Source organism: Bombus pyrosoma, linkage group LG18 (genome assembly GCF_014825855.1).
Source record: "Bombus pyrosoma isolate SC7728 linkage group LG18, ASM1482585v1, whole genome shotgun sequence".
In the NCBI taxonomy this organism is placed as follows: domain Eukaryota; kingdom Metazoa; phylum Arthropoda; class Insecta; order Hymenoptera; family Apidae; genus Bombus; species Bombus pyrosoma.
The window spans coordinates 575,221-579,713 of record NC_057787.1 but is presented as its reverse complement, the minus strand read 5'-3'; the positions used below and the strand labels follow the sequence as shown (position 1 = coordinate 579,713).

General features: G+C 44.4%; 1 long non-coding RNA gene across 1 annotated transcript; it reads left to right on the top strand.

The window, feature by feature from the left end:
• The first annotated feature begins 1,645 nt into the window (after positions 1–1,645).
• LOC122577220 lies at positions 1,646–2,383 on the top strand. Its single transcript, XR_006320144.1, has 3 exons — positions 1,646–1,957; positions 2,045–2,215; positions 2,314–2,383. It is a non-coding gene; the product is annotated as an uncharacterized LOC122577220 (long non-coding RNA).
• The last annotated feature ends 2,110 nt before the right edge of the window (positions 2,384–4,493 follow it).

Sequence of the window (4,493 nt, the reverse complement as noted above, 5' to 3'; positions counted from 1 at the left end):
GCGTTCATTCACAACCTCGCGGACACTGGATTAGCAAAAGTCAAGCGAGAGACTTGTCTTCCACCCACAAGCCCCTCTTTTCCCGGCCATTCCCTCGTTTCTATCTTTCTTCAACCATTTCTGTCCCTTCTTCTCGCGGTTGCTTCTCTTTGTTACTGCCGGATTCATTGGCCGCGCTGATGTCTCTATTTCAATGTCCACGGAACTTGACAAACTGGTACCGCTTCGCGGAACGACTTCCCGATTTCTTCTGGCGCGTTTAATGGCGGCGCGTTGCCAGTGACGGCCCTCGACCATCACGTAGCAGTTCGTAAAAGCGTCCGCCGCCTCGTTCGTTCGTTCGTTCTCGCTGTGTCGTCGATTATCGATGCAACGCGTACCTTGAAAAGAGACTCGAGTTCGTGAGTCAAGCGGTAAGCATATCGTACGAGTAAGAGAAATCGCGACACTAATTGCAATGCGTATCCAACCGATCTCTGTTTAGGGATGAACTGTATGATTTATTACAACGACACATCAGTTCACCTCCTGTCTATTGTCATCGAACCGATTCTCTTCTTCCGATACAATTTAGACATCCTCTCGTATTGGTATCGTTACGGGTCCATATTCCTTTTGTGGCGTGTTTCTATTAACAGTTTTTCGATGCAATAGATACGCTGTCCGTTTACATTTTGTCTGTAGGCAGTTTGGGAAACCGATTGTCCTTTTACTTGGTCAGCATCCTATAGATATATACACAAGGACTTTTCTTAATTTTCCCTAGTAATACCCGCAAGATTTGACGCTTCAGACTATAATTCATCAAAGCGCAGGGAAACAGTAGAAAATGTCAGCAGCGATGGAAAAAAGTCATACGACGAAAGCGAATGGATGGAAAGGACACGTAGCAGGTAGAAAACGGAAAGATGCACTTTTGCCAAAGGACATTAGCCCAGTCACTGGTTGAATGTCTTGCACGGAAGCCCGCTTAAACATTTTATGAGGTGGTCGGCGTAATTTGATGGCCCATAAAAACGCCTAGTCTAGTTTTTCCCGGGGCATCGTGATCCATCGTCGTGGCGCGGGCCACGCGCCACCTCGTGTCCCTGACTTCTTCGTTCCGTCGCTCACGGATTTATTCCTCCTTTCAGCGCGAACCTTCTCTCGATCACCGACTTGCCGCGGTTTGCGATTCGCTTTCGTCGTAGCCAACCGTGTTTCGCGTTCAAAGTCGAGGCGACGTTTCCAATTTACGATCTTTTCTCATACGCTTTGGAAATCGAATGTCTTTGTGGCCGGTGAACCGGCCGATCGAGGGTCGCCTCGCTTTCGACCAACTAACTCTCAAATTGAAACGTAGAAGCGCTTGGGTGTGGAATTGCGCGTTGCCTGGATCGAAATTTACTTCGATCGAAGATTGCGTCGTACTTGTGTCTCGTTAGACAAGTAGGAGCGCTTTCAAAGAAACGAAACAAGTTGCAATTGGAACTGTACCGTAGATACACGAGAAATTTCTTTCTTTTAAGCGATGCTGTTTGTTCCCGTACGCTTTTACAAATTTTACAAATTTTAATTGTTCGACAGGACTGAAAGGACAGGATCGATGAATGGAGGACGATTAAGCGACAGTTTTTCCTTTCCGTGGACGGAGTGTTTCTTGCACGGCCTAGGAGGCTGTATAAACGACCGTGAAGCAGTTAGCTCCGGCAGAGCCAATAGAACGAGCTTCCACTGTGATGAAAGCGAGTTCGGCTTGGCCAGAAGCAGGAAACGGGGAACGTGGTGGAAATTGAAAATGGGATGGACGACTAGGCACGAGGGACAGATGGCGGCCCGGATATAACAACAGAACTAAAAGTCTGCGGAAATTACGTGATCCGCTTTCAAGCCCCTACAATTTTCGTGGACGTGACCCACGGATTGATTTCCGAAATCGATCGCATGGGCATTAATTAACTAGCTACATACGAACATTGTAAGTCCGGTATCGAATAACGATTTCTGTATGTAATATATCGCGAATAATTCCTTACGATTCGAACGAATTTTTAACCCTCCGTAGGCAAGCTGAGTCCGTTTATGCTCCTCGATATTTCACCTGTGATTCCTTCGAAGCAGATTTTCATTTTTCGCGAAATACTTTTCGAAAACTTGACCAAAAGATCGACTACATGGCAGAGACTTCGGTAAGCAACTGCAGGATTGTTTTTCGACTCTTTAAAAGCCTAGAGAGGTAAGCAAATTAGGCTCACGGAAAATGCAAAGATTTGTTTCTGCCTGCGGAGAGTTAATTTCAATTGTGTTAACCATGAAATTTTCCTTCAATTTCAGTATCAACGTCTGCTGCAACCTACCAACGACGGAGTTATGAGCTAACACTTTGGATAAAACACGATTCTCGGTATCGTGACAAAACGAATATTTTGCTGCTCCCCTTTGCTGTCAAAGGCAAATCGCAAAGAGGATTCCACGACGCTTTGTCGCGGGAACAAAGAAGGAGGAGAAAATATCGCCGAGCAACCAATAAGTCGTGCACCCTACGGCGGTTGGTACGTTACATATAGTAATCTAAGTTGTGTTTATGGCTGAATATATATGCATAGCAGTCCGGCGAATCGCGGTGGCGCGAGGAACTCATTACCCTACGTCGAGGGTATTAGCATATTTAGAGGCAGCTCTCCTTCCTCGTCTCCGCGTTTCCACCTCTTATCAAACCTCCCTACCTCCGTCTGCTGCTCATTCCCCAACCTCCAGCTCTTTCTTCTCCTCTTTTGCCTCGGCCTGCTGTATCCCCTTTCCTTCGCGTTGAAGCTCAAACCCGGTGCATCCAATCTCATCGACCAAAAAATAACGAAGAACAATTCCGGTATCTTCTCTCTAGCGATTATCCAAACTTTGTTCTTCCATCTTCTTTTCCTTTTCCTTTTTTTCTTTCTTTTTTTTTAGATTATCGTAATAAGGAATTTTCAGAAGGAGAGAACGTTTTTTAAAATAAATTCTGGAGAAAATAAGGAGCATAAATTGTGAGCAAAAGAAGAAAAGAGAAAAAAAAAACACGAAGGAGGAACGATCTGCCAAAAAGCACGTCGGTGAATTTTCATTCCTTCTTAATTGCGATTCGACCTCAGGTATTTGCGGACCAGCGAGAAGGCATTCGACGAAGAACGCGTACGAGGATCCAGTCTCGCGAATAAAATTTGTATCCGCGCCGGTATGCGCGAATAAAAGGCGAGACATCGGACGAGGGGAGGCAGCAGGATGGCGAGCCGGGCTAAGTAATTAAGGAAGCTCATCCTCAGAGACAATTTAACTTAATGAGAGTCAGCCAGTTCCACCCTAGCTATCTCTTCCAACTCCTGCGGATCTCCTTCCATCCTCCATCCCCCATCCCCTCTCTATCTTTCTCTTATTCTATCTCAATCCATCTAGCTTTACCCTCTGTTTTCTCGTTCGTAGTTTCCCCTTTCCAACGCTCGTCCATCTTGGAAGTAAAATGTCTACTTTCCAGACGTCCGCCCCTTTTTCTTTTTTCCTCTGTATCTCACCTCGCAATCCGTCCGAGAATTTAGATAAGACTTTATTTTATGCCAGCACGCCAGCTACTACCTCGCTTCTCTTCCGTTTCTTCGTTCCATTTACGTCGAGAATTGGATATGACGTCCAATTTACTTGTACAGTTTTAATTGGTACAATCTTTGTGAAACAATTCTTCTCCAGCGACTTTATTTCAGATACAAAGATCGGATCGGATAACGAAGGAGAAATTTTTCCTCGAAATTTCCAATTTGTTGCGTTACTGGTTACTGCAAATTATTCGTAAATTTTGTTAGAAAATTGCTTAAACGGAGGAGTTGCGATTAATCTGCTTTGTCCGAAAGTAAACGACTCGTCGTGGCAACATCTTGGAGGAACCTTTCTCAGGCTACGCTAAACGCTTGATCCTCGACAATTCGACCGTAGGCTTTTTATATACGGAATTCGTTGCATCAGACCGTAGGAAAGCCTGCGTTTACATACCAGGAATTTGTGTTTAGATCGCTACATTTGCCGTTCAGCTGTACCGCTCGCGAAAGTTTACTCGATCGTAGTCGCCGCAGACAGATCAGAGAATAGATAGCGCGCCTGAAATACGAACGTCCAGCCGCCAAGAGAAAAGAGAACTCGTTTAATTTGCCATCGAATTTAATTCATAAAGGTAAAACTTACGAGGAACCGTTGAACGAAACGTTGAATACTAAATGTCAACGAAAATACGTACATATCTATTTAATTGTTAAAAATATATACGCCGACGCGAGGAGAACATCTTGCGTTACTGACGTAATCTCATAATCTAATCTCATAAATATTAAGCAGAATTCATTATTGTACAGAAGATGTTCGTTGACATTAATTTCGCTTTTTAAATTTGAGACATCTTAATTAATTCGACGTTGATCTCGCATCAGAAATTCTACGCCTTCGTGCAACGGAATTCGGCCTCTCTTAATTAATAGTCTCATGGTCGTTCA